This window comes from Bactrocera latifrons, unplaced genomic scaffold (genome assembly GCF_001853355.1).
Source record: "Bactrocera latifrons isolate USDA-ARS-PBARC rearing strain unplaced genomic scaffold, ASM185335v1 scaffold_11, whole genome shotgun sequence".
Classification (NCBI taxonomy): Eukaryota; Metazoa; Arthropoda; class Insecta; order Diptera; family Tephritidae; genus Bactrocera; species Bactrocera latifrons.
This window is the reverse complement of record NW_017534519.1, coordinates 613,013-639,245: the sequence shown is the minus strand read 5'-3', so window position 1 is coordinate 639,245 and position 26,233 is coordinate 613,013. Positions and strand designations below refer to the sequence as shown.

Below are 26,233 nucleotides of genomic sequence, written 5' to 3'. Positions count from 1 at the left end.
GCAGGTTCGTTTGTTTGTGTTGGCCACTCAGCGCTAAACGCCCACGCGCTCGCCTACGGAAATTGCTTACACTTCAGATCGCTACTTCTGTGTCTGTGTAGTCAAACAACAGGCGGCAGCGCTCCTTGCGAACGCACGTTGCGCATACGCCACGCCGTACGCGGCGGAAGCCGCTTCTGCTGCACTTGTACTACACATTTTAAAATGCATTATCTGCGCGCTAAGTTCGCATATTTCATGTTCGTTCGATTGGCAGCGTCGAAGCCGGCTGCGGCAAGTCGCGCATATGAGCGCCGCCTGCGAAGTCGGGTATGTGCTAGTAACCATAGTAAAAAATTAGTGACTTCGCCGTCGGTGCGAGTGTGGTGCATAGCACGGGCGGAAACGGAAATGGATGCATGTTGCTGCAGACTGCCAGACTTGCCTTCTTCCGCCACATGGTTGGTGGTGTGCGTGTGTGCGCGCTGAGCATGTGTCTCGGTTGCCTGCTAGTTGCTGCGAATTTATCTACCTTTCTCCGCTGCACCTCTCAGGTCTTCTTAACGCTGGCACAAGTGCTGGAGCTTCATTGCAGGCTTCTTACAACATGAGTATCCTCACAGAGCGCACTTTGCTTCATGCGCTTTTTGTAGGGCTGCTTCCTCCTCTGCAGCTAGTTTGAAGTACACTTTTCGCCGATTCAACGATATGCAAACACAATTGTCTTCACCTGGCCATTGCTCAAGTGTTATCAGCTTGACTATTTCCTGCTGGCTCCATGTAGTGGCACTTCCCTTCGCATTCGATATTTCATCGCAGCGATAAAAATCAATAGTTTCCGAGGAATGCGCCGTGGCTTCGCCAACTGCAGCGCGGTCAATGATCTGCAGAATGAACGCGCTCACCTCGCGCGCAGTTTAACCCAGTTCAAAGCTTGCTGAAGACATTGTCTAAGACAATCGCACCTGCTGCTAGCCCAAATACTGGTAGGAGGGTGTGTGGTGCGGACGTTCGGCCAGCGGTAATCTGGTGGGCGTGCACCAACACTTTCGACTGCAACATGCAAAGAACTGTCGTTTAGTGGCGCACATGAACGACTAGGCAGTATTTACCCAGCACATAAGACATTACTCCTCGCTATGTGAGTATATGTAAGAGCTCCTTTATGTAGACCCTTATGTATGTGTATGAATGGTGATGTATGCATGTGTGTTCGAGGTTGTGATTATTGTTTTTTGGCGCATAATTTTCGGCGCTAGCCCTGGCCATGCCCTGCGATTACAAGAACACTCTCTAAAGCACTTTTACACACTCATGTGGTTGCATATGGTTGCATGTGGTGGTCTCGGCAAATCGTCTGGAGCAACCCTTGCATTGCATGCAAATTATTGCTGCTGCAAATTCATATTTTATTCGCTTGTTTGGCTTAACGCCTGCTGTCCGTAATTAAATTTAGCTTATCATGCCATAAATTGGCGAGCAATTTATGTTACCGCAGCGCACAAGTGCCCATTAATAATTCAGCCTGAGTGCCTTCAAAGACCTCTGAAGAAGCCTTCAAAGACCTCTGAAGAAAACTGTAAGCGACCAAGTGGCTTGAGGAGCCATGAGCATTTGGATGGTGTGCGTATTGGAGTGCATTGTGAATATTGTGGCGGCAGGTTTAAAGTAAATCACAGGTATGCAAACACAAATGCTTACAAATAATATGATTAAAACATATAAAACATTCATTGTGTTTATCGCACTCATAAGGACTGTGAAGCCAAGTCTAATAGTGTTATGCAATTGGTGCTCAAATGAGAGGTAAACCGATCCTACTTCAGCTTAACGGTGGTCGATGCAGATGTGGCAGTCTAAGTGTCAACCAAGCACTGACAAAAATATAATTCTTCAGGAAAGCAGTAACCGGTGAGAAGAAGCGCAGTTTTCACCACATCGACATTTCCTCATATGTAAAGTTGAGTATCTAAATATTTTACCTATGCTGTTCTAAAATAAAACTCGACGTAACTTCCTTCCTCTCTTTTATTGCGCCAATAACACCCTCTTTCCAACCATTCGCACACCCCTCAACAAACTTTTTCACATGTTCACCCTCTTTTTAGCTTGTAGCGCTAATTTGAGGCATCTGTGTTGCCACAGAATTTGTTTACAGTTTTGATACACTGCTGCGCGCCCTTCATCTGCGCTCAAAAGTCCACTTAACTATTTTCAAGACTACCTCAACGAATATAAGTGAATACCCCGGCCACGAATAGCTTCTATTTTCTGGTCATGTCCCATGGTCCCAGTGTCAAAATGCGCCAGCGTTAATCTAATGAACCTGATTGCGCTGATATCCGTTAATTAATAACCACTTCATGAATACATATGCAGACAGCCCCGTGTCAAATACTTGTACGCTGAGTTAGTACGGCCTCTGCAGAAGAGGGAATAAAATTTTGCTACATGTGTAAAAGAGATTATATATTTCTATATGTGAATGTGTGTGTGTGTTTTTGTGTGCTCTGCTGTCTCCTTGTACTCTGCATTTGCGGTTCGATACCAACAAAAGGTCGAGCAATGTAATCAGTGCCCTTGTGGGGTGTGATGTAAACAGAAGTCCGTAGTCCGGAGTCCGTGTGCAAGACGGGAGGTGGTAATGTGTGAGTGGTTGTACGTGAGCTTGAAACTTTTCGTTGAAACTGTTGAAAATCGCCTTAAAAATAGGTTAATTAAAATACGACCCCACTACATTTTTATTGCGCCATGCGGAATTGTGTTTTCCAGCGAAAGCCAATCAACTTACTTGTGTACTTGTGTTCTGGCTTAAACGTGGACAAGCACTGCTACAAATATTGTGTATGTATGTGTGTGAGTAGCAGCGGCACACCGCAAGGCTATGGGTGTATGTGTGAGTATTTTTGGAGCCCGAGCCAGAGGTCGTGCGCCCAGCGCTAAATAACAAAAATGGCTGGTGTGTCTGCTAGTCTGCTGGTCTGCGCTGCGGCTTTCAATTTTTCTGATTTAAATATATGATGCCTTAAGGCTGCTGACAGTAAGCCACCTGCTGTTGATAATAATCAAAGGAAAAAAATTAAAATAAAAACACGACACAAGCTTAATTCTCCGACAATGCAATAACAGGGATGAAAGCTAGTCCACCTTGTAGGCTTAAATTGGCGGCACAAGGACTTTTAATCAGAGCGCAACAACAACATCACGTTGCGCCGGCACAATGCCCTCCAGTATGTTGCTTACGCTATTGTTGTTCGAGCATTCTCTAAATTGTGTTGTATCGACATTGTTTTTGCTGCTGTTGTTGGCTATAGCTCGTCGTTGCTGTCGGTAATGTCATAAAATTTTATTTTCATGTGAGTGTGTAATGAATGCCAATGAGGGCAGGCTTTCAAGCCGGTTAACTTGGCTAAGCCAGCTAAGCGAGCCACCATGCGATATCATCGAGCAGCATGCTGGCTGGCCGACGACCGCCACAGGCGACGAGGGTACACAAAAGCATGCAGGACATGCTTCCACTGTGTGTGTGTGTGTGTTTAGTTGGGAAAATAGCTATGTTGGTTTGAAAAAATAATGGTAAAACTTTGGCGACACAATAACGGCTGGAAAATCCCGTGGTGGAAGGGTCAAGCCCATGTGATAACTTCTGCAATACATTTACATTTACAACAATGCTCCAGTTAGTTGGCTGCATGGGTGTATGCTGTTGTGCTCGAGTTGATTTTGTTTAAGTCCATATGGAAATTTCGAAAGTGAATGGAATATTTGGCAAGTATGTGTGTAAGCTAACAAACCCTGTCAACCAGTGTGTCAGTGTTATAATGGCTGGCCCAAAACTAATGCAATGAACCAAACATTCAAAATTAAATGTGAAATAGTTTGAACTGAACACATCCACTTTGTCCATATAGTCTTCTCATAAAATAAATTTTTATAACTATTTGGCTTTATCACCGCAGGAGACCATAGATTATGATATATCCGTTGCCGTAAGGTAATTATTGAAATTAGGTAGAAACTTACTGCTCATCCTAGTCTTTAAATGTCGCTGCTTTAGTTTAGTTCCAGCTAATTTAATAATACTAACTTGACTTACATCTAACTTCCAAAAGTAGTGTTAGCTAGCAAATTAACGGAAGCTCAGAACGTTATAGGTCGGGGCTTGCTTAAATTCATAAAAATTTTAACTCCATTTCTTTTTCCTAGAGACTTTTGCTTACCATATACTTCAATCGTCGATAAATGGGGTATGAAATCGATTTTTGGGATTTTTTGCAGTAAATACTTGTCTGCCATTCGGATCTTTTGTCTCAGAGATTGCCTGTCGGACCTAATTTATATTACTTCGCATCGCGATATCTGGAGAATTGCCTAAAAATACGTCGAACTCAGTCCGATAAAGTTAAAACTAAAAGACTGTTCGGTAGTTTTTAGTTAGAAGTCATAGGGTCAATGTGAAATCATTATAATGAAGTAAGCTACACAAAAAGATAGAATTTGTAAGCCTCTTTTTTATTCTGTCTTAACATCTGTTTACAAAATCTCCATAAATAGTAAAGTGCTTTTTGACAAGACCGTCTTCCATATTCCTTCTTTTGATGTTATGAATATTTACACAGCTTTATTTAGGTTTTATTTTAGTATAAAAAATATCTACATTTCTTTGTACCATTGTATTCTCACTAACGCTTTTTTTTTCATTTACAGGTGAGTTGTTGGTCAGCTTGTTGGCAATTATAATTGATGGGACGAAAAACCCACAAAAACAAAATCAAATAAGGAAATAGCCAAAAGGTAGGAAAAAATGCGCTTTAAGGTAAATTACAAAATACTATAAACATACGAGTACTACAGCCCTGCCAATTATGTGGTGAACAAGTCAAGCTGATGCTGGTGAATGCTGCTTAAATCTAACAGTTCATTTGTTAGTCACAAGACTTGTCAGCCGAGCAATTGGTGCTCACAAATATATTCAAAAATTTGCATAAACTTATCTTTTCATCTCAATATGTTCTCGCATTCTCGATTACTAAATTACCATAATGCGCAAGCCGATTAGAAGATGTTCGTGGACATAATGCTCCTTCGTTCGAATTGTGGTTTTCTGTTTCAAGTGCAAACAAGTTTGAGGCGTCTCATTGAAATTAAAATTTTTATTATCGAAATAATTAATAATTTTGCCTAAGAAATCAACGAAGATTATACATATGTGTCTTCCGATTAGTAAAATATGTGCACAGCACAACAATTGGTCACAACACTTTATTGATTTTGTAACAAAAGCCGCTTTAAAATTATGAAATCTTAATTTTTGTGGCTTTTCAAAACATTTATGTGCTCTTAATTGTTTGAAACTGCTCGTTTTACAAGCACATAACATTGTGTCAGTGAATGAAAACTTATGATCTTGAGATGCCGATCGTGTGTTAGTGAAACCAAAAGGTGTTTATGAACTGCGCACAGCAACGCCGCCTCAACGTCTGTCATGCATGCGAATCGAACAGGCACACAGCCGTCAACGAAACCAGTTTGGCTTAAGCACTTTACGTAACAGTGCTGAACACATTTGTTAACCCCTTATTTGAATGCATAAAATTACTATTATTATTTTGGTGGAATTATTTTGCTGTCGCTTTTTGTGTCGCGAAGCATAATTTAATAAATTTATCGAAGATATATGTGAATATCTTTTATGTGGCTTTGCATAAATATTGTGAATATTTGCGTTAGCTTCTTTCTGCACCTTTTGTGTTTTTGAAAAAACAGAACTCGATTTTCCACTCAAAATCGCTACTAGCGCGCTGGACCTCGGTAGCACGGTTGACTGTTTCAGGGGCCTGCGACATAAATTTTGTATTGCGGCTTTGTTTTTTGGCTACTAAATCACACTCATTTAATTTGGTTATTTGATCGCGCATTTATGCTGTTCGGCCGATATAAGCCACTGAAAGTGCTGGCGAGCTTTTGATATAGAGCAATTTGCAGCGTGCAGCTCTTATTGAACATTAGCTGTGTTGCTTTGTTTCGGGGTTTGCTGGGTTCGGAAATTTGATTAATGACTTTTTCATTCCGGCAAAACCGCATTTTTCGCTGACAATTGCTCTGGCGGCATTAATAATACCCTCATTCGAAACAGTATAAATATACGTAGCATTGAAAGTTCCAACAAGCATTATTAAGCTTTGTTCCGCTATTTATCATACACACAGCGGAACAATCGCAAAAAATTATTGGTGTTGACATTATGATTTTTGAGGCGGTGAAGCGTTATGACTGACTTCAACTTGTAGAACATAATGCTTGAAGGCTACGTTTTTACGTTAAATGAATAGAGCAAATTTTTAGTTATTTAGAATAACAATTATTTTCATAATAGTGGCTTTACACATTTCATTTGAACCTAAAACATTGTGTTCATACCTTTTCATTGAGGTGGATCCATCATTCCTAAGAACGGCAGGACTCTACAAAGTGCAAATTCGTCTGTCAAAATCAAATTTTCTCAACCAAAAAGTTTCGTAAACGGAAATATGATACAAATACGATCCGAATCACCAAGCGAATCAAGCAAACTACACAAGCTGCTCCAACTTGGGGTGCAACACTGCCCTTACATGTCTTCTAACGCATGGACAATAGCATTATATCTCTTTCTTAGTACAGTATTTTTTTTTTCTTTAGTCTTATTTCTTCAAAATGTAAGAAAAAAAATAAACTTGTGTTTTCATTTGTCATTTGAATCATTCACGACAGTAAAACCGATCTGAAGACAGCAGCTATAACACTGAACGAATTCAGTTCGATAACTCTGTTGTTGCTTTTATGTATAATTTTTTTGCAAGAGTGCAGGCGCGAATCGAAGACATCTTATATATGATGATGAGATACTATATATGATGATGAGAAACTAATGAATATTCTAAATGCTGCATATTCCGGCAATAAAACTAATTTAATAATTCTTCTCGCTTATGAAAAAAACTTGCAAAAAAAAAACATTATTACGCATATATACATTTGTAAAGGATAATTCATGGTAATAAAACTGATCGCCTGGGGGTACAGATGTTGTGTAAAACGCAAAGAAATAAGACAAGAGTTCTTTTTCTTCTTCGTACTTGTAGCTGATAACGTTTTTGGGCATAGTTAACTATGTTGGGAAAAATAAATTGTGGAATTGCTGAGGTTATCATGATTCATAAGCCACTAAAACCAGGATATGGTGTATCTTCTTACAGACCCTTATCAGTTCTACCGATAATATCGAAATTTTCTATTCTTTTGTAGCACTTTAAAGAAAGTTGAAGCCACAGATCCCGACAAAAGTGTTTTTTATAAATCTTTGGGCGTTCGCAAGAAATTCCAGTCATTTGCAACTAGTCGAAAATTTTTTGCTCGATATGCCGAAAGATGGGATCTGCTAACCAGAAAAGAGCTAACATACAAAGGAGTTACAGAAGTACACAACTGGGATGTCAATAACACATATATTTACATATGTATTTGTGTACATCTGCCTTTATCGAAATACATGTGGTATTGTGAGCTTATGTCACTCTGGACGAGAGCAGCCCGAAATGCAATCTTGCAAATGGCGTCCATTACGTGGGCACTTTTATTGTTGCTGCTGTCTTTTGAGTTTCGCTAGATGACGTTGCGAGCTACACACAAATGATGCGCTCAAGTCCATCACAATGTAACAACAATAAACGGTTTTAATATTTTATTGTGAATTTGTGTGGCATGAAGAAACTGAATGACGCTGAAGCATGCAACGCTTATGAATAAATTGCGTTTGAAAACTAAAATGTGTGTTACAATGCCGCAACAAAGCAATCTTGGAGATTTGTGCACAATGTTGCAGCTTCGTATTTCTATAGACCAGTGGAGTGTTGAATATTTCTTATTAAAGCGCTCTTTTTTCCTCCGTGTAGATAGGTGTGGCAATAGGTTGAGGAATTGTTGCACAGTCCTTAAATGAGCATAAAACATAAACAAATAATATTACCACTTGGCTAAACGGCAAACCGCCATAAAACCGTTTGCAAGAGGCTGTGTGACGCCCCACCAACTGAGACCCATCCATTTCTATTATATTTTAAATTAAAATAAGTACATGCTTATTTTTACGACGGAAAATATTACGCTCGAGTGAGGAACACGTGCGAATCATACGTAAGATGGCTGAAGAACATTTTAACTTTTCACATAAATTGCATATCCTTGCCACCCCAAAAGCAGACACATTTTTTATTTATTATTGCCGTTTACAATTTCTTATGTAAACAATCCACGAAAGCAGCGCAAACGAAATAATAAAATTGCCTCCGAAATTGAAGAAAAACAAAAGGCCGCAAACAAAAAGGCAACGCTGCTGGCTGCCAGCAATACAAATGCTGCACGCCTTTTCTCACATGCCACATAATGTGGCAAATATGTCAAAATAAATCATTTTATTGAGCACAATAATAATTCTAATAATACGAAATGGCATGAAATAGGAGCAAACAACGCCAGTGTGCTCACACACGATTGAACACGCACACATCCAAGCACATGCCGCCCCAATAAACCAACAAAAAGTGCCCAACCGTCTCACGCATGTTTACCAGTTGTGGCGGAACGCTGCGTAAAATGGGACTTTCGAGTGAACACACATACATATGTATGCACATATACATTTACAAATATGGCTGTAAGAGTTAGTGCGCATTGGAAAGAACTCTCGATTGAGTTGAGTTTATTTATTCATGCGTCGAAATGTGTCGCCAATATTGTCGTCACTTAAAACGGCACTTTTTGCCCTCATAATTAAACGAGAAGGTCGAAACTAACAAAAAGGAACGTCAAAGGCACTGAATCGGAGTAAATTCAGGAAATTGGTTTTCTGTCTATTTGAATAAAAATATGCTGTAGAAGTACTTCACCGGATCCATAAGAAGCGTCCAATATACACATACAGTTTGCAAATACATACAAATAATAATTTCTTGAATATCATTCTATCAAAGAAATATCTAAAGCGGCTGTGAACTTTTTTATTTAGTACCTAATTAGGAAGAAAATAATTATACTTAATATTTAACTTTTACTTAAAGTATTAGGCAATTAAAAAGGACTAGTACAAGTGCTTGATGATCTCTCATATAGTTTATGCGAGCAAACGAGGTTACAAAACAAAAAGTAAGGAGGAATCTAAGTTTGGGTGTAACTGAACATTTTATTCTCTCGCAACTTGCATGGATCAAAAGCGGGTAAAACGCCTCTCGAATTTCAATTGTACATCTGACAAAAAAACATGTGTTTTTTATGCCAGTCTTCACAGTAAGGTAGGAAAGTCAAGATAATATTACCAACCGAATTTGGTAGACCGAAAAGGACTGCAAGTGACGCCATATTTTTCCCGCTTTTTTGACATCTCTCTTGAGCAAGGTTTGCCATTCCATCTTGGAAAGATATACAATCCAACAACGAGTCGATATACTTAAAATTTACTACCGAAATTCGGAGTCAGTGACCGCAACTTAAAGAGCGCTATGGTCGTCATAATCGTCCTGTTATATCAACAATTGAACGTCTAATGGAAAAATTTGAATCCTCAGGCACAGTACAGAATGCTCCTATGCTGCTGAGAGATAAGAGTGCTCGCAGTGTCAAGAATATTGCTGCCCATCAATTGAGGAAGATCCAAATCTGTCTCTTACATGTCGTCCTTAAACGTTGGGCCTCTCTGTGACGTCGTTGTGCAAGAACGAAGCCGCTTGACCACCAGAGTGATCGTATGTTCATGAATTGGGATTATCCGGATCAAAAATCATCTTCAGCGATGAGGCTCATTTCCGGCTAAATAGCAGGATGCAATTCAAACGTACTCCATCTGTCACGACTGCATCCCGGTGCCGTTCATGAGCCGGCTGCGACATTAGGTCGTACTTCTTCCATGATGATCAAGACCGGCACGCTCCAATGAGTGGGAATCGCTACCCCTCAATGAAAACCGAATAGTTTTGGCCTGGATTGGATGGTATGGACGTGGATAATATGTGGCTACAACAAGATGGCGTCACAAGGCTTAAATTGCATTTCTATGTGTTATCTCACGAAATGGTCCATTTGATGCCGTTAGATTATTTCCTATAGGGTTTCGTCAAGTCTGTGGTCTATGCTAACAAGCCGGTGATGATTTATGACATTGCAGCAGTACCGTCAAAAGCTGGGCAACAAGCGTACCCGTGGTGGCCTTGCAAAAGAATTTGAGTTCCGTACATAATGGCATCGAAAGTACTTTCGAAATATCAGGAATAAAGAATTTCACGGACATCAGAAACCGTTTTTACTTTTGTACGGCTCTTATTGAAACTCTCTTATAAAAACCCGTTACGTGTAACATGTTGCAACTTCCACTCATACTACATATGTATATTTTATTTATAGTATAAAAGGTAGATATGTAGAGCATATGCCACTCTGTTATTGTCGTATTGTAGCGACCTTTCAGGGTCGTTTCTTCTTTTGTGATTCTATAGAGTAACCAATTTATAGAATCCCAAATTTCGTTAAAGCAAATTCATCCTCGCTCGTGCAAGTTGAAACAAAACTCCCGCCTTCGAATTTACCTAAAAATCCTGATAAACGCAGTTTTGCCAACTTTCACTAAATCCATGGTAATGCGACTTCAGAAGTATAAAAATGAATTAAGAACAGCGGGAGGGCTTCCAAGTATGACGTAGAATCAGGCACTAAACGTCTAAATGTCATTGGCATGCATATTCACACGCCGAAATTATATTGCGCTAAAATGTGTATACAAGGATGCCAATGTTTGCATACTAAGCTGCTACGAAAAAAACCGAAACGCCATAAACCAGCCAAACGGAAACCAACAACGTACTCTGGCTCACCCTCGGCCCGCTGGCGCATAGTGAGGAGCCTTCACTGCTTGTAGCTTCACTTGTGGCACACACTGCAGCAGTGTTTGGGCGAGTGAGTTCATGCTCATTCGCCACCATAATAAACATAAATAAATTTTGGCACTTAAAGGCTCATACAATCACAAATAAAAAGTGTTATTTTGTTTGAATTTCCGCTGCTTGCCATTGTCACATACCAGCGTGTAACTGCGAATGTGTTTGCATATTTGTCTGAGCCGGAAATTGTAACACATTCAAGTTAGCAAATATGCGATTGTGACAGTCGTGGCAGCAGCAGGGCGACCGCCTCCTCGGCACTCTTCCCGCTGGCGGCAGTAGACGTTGGCATAGGTGGCATGTCTTAGCTGGCAAGTTTCACCGTAAAGAGCAAATGTGGCATTTATATAAACGTTTTTATTTTTTCGCATACAATATATTTCGGTGGCACACTTTCTTCCGTTTGAATCATGCATTCCTCGGCTTACTACAAGACATTATCGTCGCGCTATTTTGCGCAAACACTTGTGGCGAAACAAATAGCACGCATACGCCGTGGCGGCATGCACTGAGCAAAATAGTTTGCACAACTTATTTCAACGTTCTAAGCAAATTTAGGAACTTGTTTAAGAGTTTCGATGGTAAGAGCAATCCGAGTGGGTAGTAAAAATATATATTGGGTAGTCGAAAAAGTCTTCTCGTATTTCTAAAAACACTTCAACTTACGTTTTGTATATTTATATTAACAAATAAATAAACAAATATGTACCACTTTGGTGGACCACTTTTTGCCATTTTTCCACTAGAGACATTATTCCATCAAAGCTTCAAAAATTAGCGAATATTACTTTATTTAATATTAGTTATTCATTAAAAAAGATTTACCTGACACTGATTTAGTTGCTTTGAAACTTGTCTTCTCGTCACAAAATGTCTTCGTTGTTTCATTCGTTATTTGAAAGCACACACATTTTCAGTGTACACATAGCATGTGACTATTGATTTATGGCTTCTGTAATGCATGCACGTGCCTTTTTCCACAACAATTTGTTAGCTTTAAAGTCCCCAAAGACAGCTTTTGAATAAATAATGGCCTGCTGAAAGCCCAAAAGAAAATGACAAATAAACAAATTTTGCGCCATATAAATAAGTGAAACGCAGCTGCGCGAATTGAATCTACCGTTTCGCAAATGTCGAACTTTCAAATTAAAAGCTTAAATTATTAACAAATATTGCGCGGCATTATCCGTGAAATAAATAATAGATAAAAACGAGTAAGGCATGAAACAAAATCTGCATGTTAACAGGCATATTTACATACACACACACAAATATGTATATATTGCGACATTTGCAATAAAATGACTGTGTGTATAATCCAGATGGCACTATACAAAGCACTTTCCGACACGAATGCCTTTTTCGTTGTGTACATGCTGCTTGTTGCTTGCCGGCTGCCCGCTTCCCCCCCTCTGCACTATTTTTTGCGAAATCTTGCAATTTTATTTATAATTTCAATTTGCATATTCTTGTCGCTCGGCATTGGCAATAGCTGGCCTCCTCACCACACCCGCCGACAGTGTTCCCTAATTTTGCTGCTACTTGTTACAAATTGTCACACAACACTTCCGTTGCAGCCCGCAATGAGTGTCCGGCATGGCGCACCATGCAGTCCGTTGGCGCTTCGACAGGCATCCACGAGCGAATTTCCGCATAACCACACTGCCTGCTCGCATGGCATCGCTGTTATCATTTTGATTTGCCCCGCACGCCTGCGCCGCAGTGTTGGCTTCGCAAAAGCCAAGTCAAGCAATATTTCAACGTTTCCCGTTTCATTGACCAGGAAGAATGGCCCGGCTGTGCTAGTCTGCTGGCTAACAGCGTTGCTATTGTTGTTGTGCATGTTGTTGCTGCTGGTTATCCTCAATATCGTTACATGCATTGCTTGTTGTTGCGTGAAATGCTCACCAACGCGACTACGGGTTCGCTACAATTGCTGTCACTGTTGTTGTACCCGTGATGTTGTTGCTCCGACTGACACAAGTTATGGTAAGAATTTTGGTCTACAATTGCTGACTTCCTGCTGCATTCTATATGTTTTGCGAACACAGCAGCGCTTTCCGCACAGACTCTGCGCTCCGCCTAACATATCACGCACACACACACATAAATACACGCATAAGGTATGGACACTTGCCGCCCGACTGGTGTCGTTCACATTTCGCTGCGGAAATGATTTATTGAAATTTTATTTTTACACGTACAAATAAATTTAAAGCAATCCACACCTCCAAACACGCGGCCTCACCATAAATAGTACTCGTGGCAACATACGACGACCACACTGCATACAAAGAGCATATTGTATTGAAGCCCAAGCGCCACAATAACGGTAATATTGCGCAGCAACAGCCAGCGAAAGTGGAAATTTCCCAATAATTTGTTGTGAAGCAGCACACAAATAAGAAAATAAAACAAAAATGTCGACAATCCGCGCTTGCCGCGGCTTTGCTGCAAAGCAGTGTGGGCCATTGCTGTAATAATTCTTCTCGAAATTATTATTATTGTTATTCTTATTGAAGTGCGAACGGAAATGCCAGCGCCTGTAAGCATAAAATTACGTAGAAGCCAACGGTAGAACGATGAATGGAAATAATCCTGGCTTTTTGGTGCTTATTTTTCATTTTTATTAAAAATATAATTTGCCTTTTCGCAAAAACACACTAAGCCGCTGCTCGACAAGGGCGCCAAGTGATATAAAAACCGCCACAATAGCTAACGGCATAGAGAAGAGGAAATGGAGCATGCAGATGTCTGCAATTGTCGTATGGTTTTTGTGGCTCAGCTGCGATCGTGAGAAAAACGTGATACATTTGTTTTTGTCCATTTATATGTTCATTTTGATCTGAAATTCTGGGGAGAATACATCGTATACATATGCTGTAATATTCACCTTGTAAAAGATATGCCGCGATAGCGAAGTTATTTGCAAGTTTCGCTTCTTCTTTGGAAGAGTGCTGCCAAATATTTCCTTAGAATAGTTTAGTCTTTTCCGCATTATCGTTTAACTTATCAGTAAGCTAGTGAAGATAAATCATAATTAGATAGAAGGATTCTCACAACCAAATTTAATTTTATGGACAGAAAAGAAACGGTGTTCCCTGCCTAATCTTTTAATGGCGGTTGTGTTAGAATGATCTATCAACAATTGATTTAGCACATTTTAAAAACGTTTCTTTCCAATTTATAACAATATTGGTCTTCTTAAAGAACATTATTGTAGGAAAGATTTTGGCGCCGGTAAAATGATGAATGATTTTGGCTCAAGTTGCTGATTGTGGTTATGGTTTTAGGCTAAATTTGTGATACAAGATGGATGTCCAAGAGATGTAGTCACGTGAAACGTGAAATTTAATAGACTCTGCGGTCCCACTATCAAAACCTCTTTCAATGTATCTACCGTGGGAACCTCAGATACAGCGCAGTCTTTCCAAGGCAGAAGAGATGTTCCACTGTTTCCCAAGCGCCTTGCTCCAAATATTTCCAGCAGTCTTCCCGATCTGTCAGCTTTTTCTGTGATTTCGATCATTTTCTTAAATTTCCCACATTTAAACTAATACTAAGGTTACGGTTAATTTTTCAACAATTTAAAACGAGTATTCAATTAATTTATTTTTTTGTTCAAACAATTTTATAACTGACTAGTTAGCGACAATATTAACGTTTTGGGGACTCTCAAGTCAATCAAATGAAAACAGAAATTTCCAACGAATGACGCACCATCGCCAACTCTTTACAGTTGTCTTACTATCAATGGGATTTTCCAAAGCTGCAAAGTTATCTGGCCAAACCACTTAAGTGCAATTATCTGCTGGTGTGCTTTCATAACCGGTGATAGGCTTATCACCATTTCGAATTGTTGAGCCGACAAAACGTTTTAAAGCTGCCTCACTGTCTTTCGCGCTAATTTCGTAATGAGCTTCATTAGTGTTTGGTTTATCACGGTCAATATTTGTGCGACGGCCACTAAGGCCACTAAAGCCATTATGCTTAATTGTTGTTGCTGCCGTCAAAGCATTAATTGATGTAGACGCCACCGCCGCCGGCAGCGCTGCACTTCATTAATTCATTCATTACGTTTATCGCATTAAGTGGGTCAAGCGACTAATAAAGTGCACTTTTTACGAGATAATATCGCAGTGCCTCGGACAAGACGCTTTCGGTTGCCGTAGTCATCTTTATTGCGCTGCAACAGCAGACACCGTACTTATTCAGGTGGTGGAAAGCGCTGTTGATTTTCATTACCGCCTCCAAAGTGGGCGTCATTCACCAATGTCACCAATGTCACCATTATGCCACATCCACCATACACAACCGCATACGAAAACAACGAAATGCTGAAAAATCAATACTGTTATTTACCTTGTCGCGCTGGCTGCCACTGAAACCAGCGCAGCAGCAGCAGTTGATATACCAATAACACACTGCGCTAATTGCTGCGACTGGGCTGGCCTGGCCTGCATTAGATGATGAAGCTGCAAGTGTACACGGAATGTGCATTAATTAAAAAGTTGATTGCACAAGCTAAATGCGTGTTTTGCTCGCGTGCACCGTGCACCAGTATGTATGTGTGTGTGTTGGTTGGAGCGCGTGTGTTAGCTTTTGTTGTGTGCGTAGACCGCCGCCACTGACATGTTGCAGCTATTTCTTTTTAACTAGCAACGCTTTGATGACCACTTTTTCAATTTATTTTCAATTTCAATTTCATTTTCCGTTTTATTAACATTGCAACAAATTTCGCTGAATGAAGACCGCATGAATTTACTTTGCAACGTTATTGCATTCGCGCTCTGCCACTCTTTATTTGCCACACAGGGTGCGCATTATTAAACAAAAAGCACCCTTTATTAAAGGGCAAAATGCCGTTCAAACTGAAATAAAGCTGGAGAGCGGAGGCTTTAATTTTTGTGAAGATAGGAGGAAATTGTACATTTCTTGGATTCAGCAAAGTGGCTTCAAGTTCCTGTATGCGCTGATCAAGAGGCGAGAGGCTCAGCTAGTGGATAGAGGGTTAGAGAAGTGAATTAAATGCAAATCCCTCACGCAATTGCTATTAGCTAAAACACCTTCGCAAGTTTTGCTTTATATGTCGTTGGTGTTCTAAGGTTACGGAAATCGGGCTCCTTCCGTTCTCATGTCTCAATGGCAGCCTTTTGAAACAGTCAAGTAGAAATAAGACAAATAATACTTAATACACAAATTTTGTTAATGTTTCTGCTTTCATTATATCCCTTCGATATGGGATAAATGTATATTATAGGCCTGTGATTTTAGCAAAAAAATCATAAAATGCATCAGCATGTCACATATGCCACGAACTACGTATGAGGCACAATGTTTGCACACGAATGTAGCGACGTGTGCGCTGGTGTATTATTACCCGAAATGGCCACATATCTCCGAAAGTGTTGTGTCATGAAGGGTGTATATGCGCGCCGATGTGCGTGCAGTGCGACTTTTTTCGTTATGGTTCGTAACATTGCGGAATTTTCCTGAAAACATGTCATGTACTGTTATGTTGGTACACTTTACTACCACAAAACGAGAAATGGCAGCGCTGACATAGCGGCGCTTGCAACCAGCGCGTGTGTGTGTGCACTTATATATACATGTGTGTGTATGTGTGTGTGCTCGGGCTTGACATTCTCTTGGTGAGGCCTGATGTGACCGGAATTTAATTTGGCTCGCGGCCAAAATTGCATTAACATGTGGCTTAAAAGGTATCGGTAAATGCCCATGCATGCYCACACACACACAGTCCCATGAATTGCAATGCTTACATAGTTTTTATTAAATCTCTTAACATTTACAACATAACGGTTTACGTAGTAATTGAAAGCTTCATACGCTTTGCAGCGCTCACTCTATGTCCATTACCCGGTTGAATCAAGTGCTTTCACACAGCGCGCTGAGTCTTATCTTCATGTCACTAGCTTTCAGTTAAAATTTTCATGAACTCTGCGGTTTTGCAGAGAGTCCCAAGAGACAAGGATTTGCCGATCTCTTGTTCATTGCGAACAGTAAGAAATCGATCAGAGACGAGAAAAGTGAGCACCGTTCTCAAGTAGTAGTAGTATCATATTCTATCTCGCTGCAGTACACTGCCGTAATAATTATGTATTTCTTTCATAACAGCAAAAAAACATGCTTACATATTCGACAAGAGTGTCTGCAGTTAAAGCTGGAAAAAAATTTAATTTCGAAACCCAAGTGTGTGAAACCTCGGCATGTTTACTGGCATGAAAGTCCCTGCGTGCGAGTATATGATATGCAGGCGCATATTTTGATTTATATTACACAAACACCAGTAAAGTGTGGGTGAAATTACACACACATACATGCTGACAGAGTTTTTTGGCGTGTGAGTGATTTATTTGCATACTCATATGCCCACTTAATTAAGACACAGAAACTTTGGTTTAATTCACTTCATAAACTTTCATATGAGACAGTAGTAAGTTGATGCGAAGTTGAGCTGTGCCAGCAAGCAAGGCCGAATACGAGCTTGGGTGTGCGCATAAGTTTATGAAGGGTTGTATGCACTTATTGCAGGAATTGTTTGCGTACTTTTTAGTCTTCGCTGCAGCTCGCACATAGGAAACGTAATTTCCTCGAAGAAGACATTAAAGTATTTCTATGCATTGCTCGGGCTTACATTAATTATACATATACATATACAAGGTATGTCTGTTACCTTATTTCGAAGTATTCTGGAAAACCTTGCAATTACTAGCCAGAACCAACGCACGTGCACAATTATGGCAAGTGAAATGTAGAGGCTCATTTAACTTATTGACTCTTAAAGAGTATACCTACTTCCTCTTTGTAATAACACACATCAGTTGATGCATGAAAAAATTGTATGCTGTATTAAAATACATTTGATTTTCTTTGATCTCTTTTAACTTGTGCCATACGAAGCTTTCAGGAAGCCAAATGTTGGACAAATTATTGCTTCAGCTCTGGCTGTCCAACTTTTATGCTTACTTTTTAGAATTTTTTGTATATCTTTGCTCACGAATTCTTCCTTCTCTAATGAAATTCAAGCAAAACTAGAAATTTATTAAACTGATAAATTCAATTTCTAGGAACACGACCAAGAAATGTAGCATAAGCCCATTTTTCGTAAGAGCAGTTAAGTGAACGACATGCAACAAAATGAAAACCGATCATACCTCACACTAACCGAATTTAAACAGGCTTTATTATATATGGGAACTCAAAGAAGAATTGATGCATCCAATTCAGTGTTTTGAAAATTAATGTCTTCCTAATTGAATGGGTCCTGGCAAATGAATTTAAAAGAAACCCATTCAGAAAATGTAAGCCACGCTTCTGGAATAACTTAGCAAAGCGAAAATTGAGGCTCCGCCGCCGAACAAGAAGCCAAATCGACATTCCATCCACCACCTAATAATGCTTGTTTAAGTGTAACCACATTGCGCGCACACACACACACAGGCGCTTACAGCAATAAATTTGAGATATATGATTAATACGTGAATAAATACACACAAAGGCAACAACAAAAACAAACAAGCAATTTCCATTGGGAAACCAGCAACATTGTGATGTGGGCGAGCAGTCGAGCCCGACCAGCAAACCAAGCAACCATAATTGTTATTTGCACCAAAAGGCAATGCCACATGCACACCCACACACACACACACTCARCACTACATGTCCTGCCAGCAAGTCGGAGGGAATTAAGTGTTTGCGCTGAGATGTCTAGAAGGCAAACACACGGAGCTTCCTTCACACTTATTTACTAGCATTTAAGAAGCAGCCGGAACACAAAGAAACTTATGTTGAATGTGATCACAACGACAAAAGAAATGCCGACTGCTGGCGGGAGAAATACTCAAAATCACATTTGGGTTAGGAACAGCTTGTGCTGGCCTCTGCCCCCCCCAACTGGCATGAAAATCGTCGGCGCATGCCGGGCATACAAATATGTTGATTACAGGAGACCGCCACCAAGTGAAGTATCTACTACAGTACGGCCAAGTGAACGCTCGCACAATTACATAGCCATAGACACACAACTCGGAAAGTTTGTTTGATAATTCGTGGCAACTGGTGGTGGCATGATACACGCAGTGGCGTATTTATATATTGCGGCCTGCAGTTATTAGTCAGCACACATGCTTGTGAAAGTTGCCTCATTTAGTGGTTAAGAATTTCAGAGCTGACGCTTTGACGCAGTGTGTTAGTGAGACGGAAGTTTTGGGAAACCGTGCAGCATGTCGAGCAAGCCTTGGCAATAAGTGTGTGCGAAGGTGCTCATTAGGAAGTTGTTGCAGGTTACAATAGAAAAATGCCCAGGTGATTTTCACGTACGCAGACAGCAACAACAAACACGTGTGTTTACACACATATTTTCATGAAAACTAAAAATCCGAATGCAAATTTCTAGCTGGTTTAAGACCACAAACCACAAACACCTGCCAAATAATAAAATCTTTTCTGCAAATTGAGAAGTGTGTATAATATGTATAATACTCGTCCTTCTCGAGAACAGCCAAATGTCTTTCAAGACCTGAAAAGTTAAAAAAAAATAGCTTCACATTGCATTTGCTGTAAATGAGAAGCTTTTTATTTACAAAATATTAAAGTATAAATATTTTTTTTTTTTTTCAAACTTGAATGGGCCAACGCCGTATGTTGGATTTAGGATTAAATGGATTTAGGTTTTAACTAAAACACATATCTTTTTTCTTTAGATGATTGTGTAAGGATTTAGCCTGCAAACGCGCGCTCATCTTTTTTCCGAGGGGTCACCGTAAATGGCGTACCAATGGTCGATTTTTAAATATTTTTTGTCCAACAATTTCAGAATATCTTTGTTCATGGTGTATATTTGTAACACTCAAAAATTATAATAAAATGTTTCATTTCTTATATTAAAAAGAAATTTCTGAAAAAAGCTTCTTTTTTACAAGAAGAATATATATAATATATACCTATATGTTTATGAACACTGATACCACAATCGAACTTTATTTTTCATTTATCACTCATAAATACCCATTTGCATTTAGTACCTCATTAGGTTATGTAATAAATGATGGAACTTTCCCATACAACTAAAACATGTCTTCATTTGATATTAAAGAGTTTAGTTTGTTAATCCAATCAAAGGAAATTGGTTCATTATTCTCGTTAACATTTTAATTTTAGCACCTCATTAAAGTCAGGCCAAAGCAATGGAAAAATTAATACATCTCTTAAATACTCAAAGTGAATCAGTTTGATTTTAGGGCTTTTAAAACAGAATATCTTTAGAAAAGAATTTTCATCAAAATATGAGAATAATATGAATATTTCCACAGTTGAAGAATATTTAAAACGAAAAAAAAATAGTGAACATTCACCATTACTTCTTTGACAATGGTAAAAGTCAGCAGCACTTTCAAATCTCAGTCCACTTCCTATCACTTTCCATACTGTCAATGTCATTACCAGTAGTTTACCCAGTCCAACCACTTGTCACTTTACCATTTAAATAAGCAAATACAAGTGAAGTTTACACTTACACACACACAATTTGATACATATATACTTTTACCATTTACAAGCCTCACATGTGCATAATCATTCACCATTTCGTAAAGGGTAGCTCAGAAAAATAAACTCAAATAATTTTATGTAAGAAATTAAAACGTTCATTCATTCGGCTTCATTTGAGCTCAACTTCGGTTATTAAATTATATTAGAACATTCCTGGAACAGGTACACACCGGTAATTCGCATTGGGCAGATCGAAGGGTAAACCATTTGAAAATACAGCTCCGAAGATAACTTTCATGACTAACAGGTCCACCCTGTTTATTCACGTCATTTGTGTAAATGAGTGAGTGAATGCTCGAAGGACGGCGTGGTTGGACGTGGCGTGTGAGCGACGCTAGTGGACGCTTCTCGATGTTTGTTTGCGCGGCGTGCAGTGCGGTGGCGCTGGGCCGTCATTTGTTTGCACACATGTCGGCGCTCTGTATCGCCCACCCCATTACACAAACTGACCGCTTGACCGCCCACTACGCTGAAACCCGCAACACGTGTACAAATTTCCTGAATGCAAGGCTTTTGTTGGTATGGTTTGGGACGTTAGTTTATTCTGCTCTTTGTTTTGCATACTTTCCATCAATTACACAGCAAAAGTTAGTGCTTTGTGCTGTCTTTGTGATATGCGCTTGTAATCTTTCCTCATTTTAATGGCGACATGTTAGTCACTGGAAAAATAAAACTAAAGTATGGAGATAAAGTGTGTCCCTTAAACTAAATTGTAGTAGTTGTTTGACGTTACGCACACATGTATGTGTCTGGGCGTGTGTGTGGGGTTGCACGACTCTATTAGAGTTAGTAATATAATAAGCAAAAGTTGTTAGGTAGTAGGACTATGCCTTTGAGGTTTCAGTTGTTCAGGTCCGTTCGTGACATTCAAAAAGGGTTATAATTAATAGTTGGCAAACTAAATATAATGAGTGTGGAAAGTATTTGTTTTTTAAATATAATTAATTACCTGCTTCTTTTTAGTACTCTTGGGAGGTTCATATAATCAGTTAAAAACTTTTGTTTGGGGCAAAATGTTAGTTGAAAGAATATTTTAATTTGGACTGCTTCTTGTGACCCATTTTCTAGTTCAACATGAAAAAACGTTTAAAATTAATAAGTTGGAATTTTTTTAAAAAAGGTTGTTCATTTAGAAATGTTTGGCTATATAATAATTAGCGATCAAAATGCAGCTAAGCTCTGAAGTAAATATCATATTCAGCAGTTCGGATGTTAAAAAAATACATTTTAGTTCATGAATGCCTAACCTCAATCCAAATTGATGACAGCTTCAGTTTACAATTGTAAATCAAAGCTATAAATAATTATTGCTGATTTTTTCGAAATTGAAATCGGCTTCTTGCAAAAGACATAAATGTCGTAATGGGTTAAATTTATGGTAGGGTTGTTAGTAAGCAGTCAGACAAAAGATTTTAATTTGTTATAAAAGTATGGTGTCCAATACGAAATGTCATAAATTTTAAATTTTCCAGTATTGAGAGGAACACACAAAAATTTAATTGCAAATTAATTTTTGTAGTCATTATACCCTTAGGTTTGCAACGATATTTATACTTAGCACTCAACGGATACTTCGAAACCCCATAAAATATATACATATGTATCGGACTACTATAGAAAATAGCTGCCATCTAAACTGGCCCATAAAACTGAGAAATGTGTTTTTGAACATTTTTATTCTATAAACAAGAAAAACCGTTAACATCGATTCCAAAGAAGCTAAATACCCTTCACAGATGCATTTCTGTTAGTAACTATGTGGTCAGTTCGTGTGGAAGCTATATGCAATAATAATCCGATCTGAAAAATTTTTTCGGAGACTATATTATTACCTTAAGCAGTAATTTAAGCGAAATTTCGTGAAGATAACACGTCAAATGCGAAAGTTTTCCACACAAGCCCTTGATACCGTTCGTTCGATTTGTATGGCAACTGTATGCTATAGTGAGCCGATCTGAACAATTTCTACCGATATTACATTATTTTTATGAACAATAACTGTTACCAAATATCGTCAAATGAGGAAGTTTCCCATGCAAGCATTTGATTCCGATCATTCAGTTTGTATGACAGGTATATGCTATAATTAACTTATCTAAACAAATTCTTGGGAGATTACATTGTTGCCTCAAAAAATAATGTGTACCAAATTTCGTGAATATTTCTTGTCAAACGTGATAGTTTTCCATACAAGAGCTTAATTCCGATCGTTCGGTTTGTATGGCTGCTATATGCTATAGTGGTCCGATAACGGCAGATCCGACAAATAAGATAATAATAATTGAAGAGAAAATGACGTTTGCAAAATTGCGAAACGATATATTAAAACCTGAGGAACTAGTTCGTATATATACAGACGGACAGACGGATAGACGGACATGGCTTAATCGGCTCAGTTCGATATACTGATCATGTATATATATATATCTTAAAAGGTCTCCGACCCCTCCTTCTGGGTGCTACAAACTTCGTGACAAACTTAATATACCCTGTTCAGGGTATTACAGCTTCCATGCCTCCGAAGTTAACGGCTTTTCTTGTTTAGTATCAAAGTTCTATTTACCAAGTTTTGATTAAAAAAATATATATATCTTTTTGTGTAAACACTTTTTATTGATGCCGACGGAACGGTGGATTTTACACACACAAAACTCGTTAATTATCAACGCTTTTAATACGCTTTTAATACAAAAGATGTTAAAGCATTTTATGGCGCTGCCGCCACATGCATCGCTGCCGCTACAGATTTATTTCAATCGTTAATATTTACTTTTGATTTCGCTGCCACTCAATCAAGTATTTCAGCGCTTTTGCTATTTTATTTATTTGGATTTTAACTGTTGTGGTTGCTGTTGTGTTTTCTCTGTTGCTGTACACACCCTTACACCGCCGAGGCCTCTTCGCCGCCAACAGAAAATCGAACTAAATACTACAACAGCAGCGCAGCGACAATGTGCAACAAATACCGCTATCAAGCGCCCACAATCGGACGCACGCGTGTCTCTCGATTTATTTACGCACACACTTTTGCACTTTTGTTTACTTTGATAATTGATGTTTTAATGATGCACTTGTTTAATGTTTGCTTATTGCCCTATTTGATTTATTGTGTTTGCTTTGGCACACACACACATGTGCGTGCGTGTGTTGACACTTAAGCGCGTGTAAATTATTTTCATTAACATTTTTAAATTGTGCGCATTCATTTCTCGGATTTTTCAACTCGCCGCCGGCGCTCGCCATTCACAAAACATTTGACATCTGCATTTGTGGCTGCAATGGCAATAATTGTGTTAATGTAGTCATTATGTGTAATGGCTTTTTATCCGTGTTTTTTGCGCGTAATCTTGATTAATTTTTACAGCTTTCCCCAGCATAATGGCGGAGTATACGTAAGCAATTTTATGGCTGGCCAAATTAAGTTATTGCTCTCAAAGTGCCGCAAATAGTTTGTTTTCCAAGAGAAATTATTTCTTTGTTTTATTGCAGTAAAGTTGATTCATGCGTACGATAATTATGTTTCACTTTTAAACAAAAGGATTGGGCGGCTGAGGCGTATACGTAACATGGTTGTGGCTTCTCCTTAACAATCTGTATGATTGGGCTAATCGTTGTATCTTCTCTCTCCAAAAGGCTTGGTTAAAGGAAATATTTCATTATATTAAAAAAAGGAAGATCTAAAATTATAAAATTTTATCTGGAAGCAGGATTGCTTATTTAATCATTGACATTTAAATTATTGATATAACTTTTTGATAATCAAAAAAATGTTAATTAAATAAAAGATTGCAAATACCAGATTGAAAAAAAATGAAACCCAAATTTTTGTATAAGAACTTTAATAATTTTTTTTTCCATATTCTACCATTTTAACCAGAGCTGGCACAAAGCCATCATATTAAATACTTTGGAGCAGTGGTCGGCAAAGTTATACAAGCGATTTCATATTTTTTTGGTTTTTTATTTTGATATCGCAAATCAATTAATTTCATAATAAATATGTTTTCGAAGTTGCATGCAAATTTTAAAAGGTGTGTCAGGTCAGAGTGTTTGGAAGTACAAGGCCAAACTTTAAATACGTTTTTTTTTTTTTTCAAAATGGTTTTTCCAAAGTCGGTGACCAACATTACTCGAAAACTGAAGTGATGAAATGTCTGATCTCTAATTTTAACTCGAGTCTCTTTAATATAATTTTCGTAATTATTCGAAGACAAATATTTTATTTTTTGTTTTTTTTTTTTTTTTTTTTTAAATTTTTTTTTTTTTTTTTTTTTTTTTTTTTTTTGAGAAACCGCCATATTGTCAAGATATTTTGGTTTGCCTATCCCTGCGATTAATTAATAGATTTATCATTAATTTCACGAAATATGTCTGGTGTATTAAATTTCAGTGGGTTCAGTACAGAGATATAGTGGTCACCACAAAACCGCTTTGAGATGATCTCTCGGAGATCAGCTATAGTTCCTTTACAAATAAATATTTTTACTAATACAGACATAAGTAGCTTCATCGAAACCTCAAAATGGTTTGAAAGATAAGGTGAAAACGTGGTAGCGAATATAAAAGGTCTACGACCAGTGCAGAAAAATGGACAGTCTGTGCTAATTGAGCCCGAAAGGCAAAAGGGCTGCACTCTTACCATACATAGTATACCATAATAGATGTACAATATTTATGGATCAATGAATTTAAAAGTTTTCTCAGACAAAGGTTTGGAAAATTCGCTTCTTTTCGGCCTTCTAGCTGAATATAACCCCTTAAGCAACAAAATGCAAACAATTAATTACAAATTTAATATTAGTGCTTTGGTAATCCGATAAAAGTTTCTTCTAGTATAGGAAGCTCTGAGAGGGCTTATATATTACAAAAATGTGATTGCTATTTTCTTCAGGCGCACATTTAAAATACTCTAGGCTAAATTTGGCTTGTATTTTATTCGGCAAACTCCACACCTATGCAGAACCCATCCAGCTACCAAATCTGCCATTTATTTATAAATACATATGTACGAATAATACAAATTGTAAAATATTTCATGCGGATTTTCATTTTGCAAATCCATTTTGATAGAATATTAATGTTTTAAAAATATATTGGCGATTTCTCATTCAGATTTTCGCCAATATTTTGAAAATATTACTTTAATATGTTGCATTGAAAACGCTGCCATAATTCATAAATACTTATTGTCGCACTTTGTTTCCGTTTCAGATTAAAAATCAACAAAGCGACTGCGAAGCGCAAAACACTGGAAAAACTATATCCTCACTGGCGTCACTTAGGGAATGTAGATGGCGGCAGCGCAGCGAGCGTGAGCCGGCCATGTCCAGCTGGCAACTACAAGTGCACAGGAAATGAAAGCTACATCAATTGTTGTTTAATTGAAAGTGTGGTGTACGGAAGAGAAAGCAAACATTGAATTAAATTACACAACAAATATTGCAACACAATAACGCCACGCACGGAAGGACGAAAAAATTGCAGCCGAAACAAAAAGCGAAACATTGCTGCAGTGAACAGCAACATCAACACCCGCAGCAAATAACGAACAACAAACAGTGTTTCCGGCAGAAATAACAATCGAATAGGACAATAGAAAATGCTGGGTAAAAAGGAATAGAAAGGCAACAACAAAATATGAAAGCAAGAATTACATGTTACACTCGGCAACGCAGTGCACGTAGCGCGTTGACACTGGCAAGACCGGCAGCAACAAC

General features: G+C 38.5%; 1 protein-coding gene across 2 annotated transcripts in view; it reads left to right on the top strand.

The window, feature by feature from the left end:
* The window catches only part of LOC108972994, a 111,457-nt gene that overhangs the window by 22,917 nt on the left and 62,307 nt on the right, over positions 1-26,233 (top strand). The gene's annotated exons all lie outside the window — the stretch shown is intronic.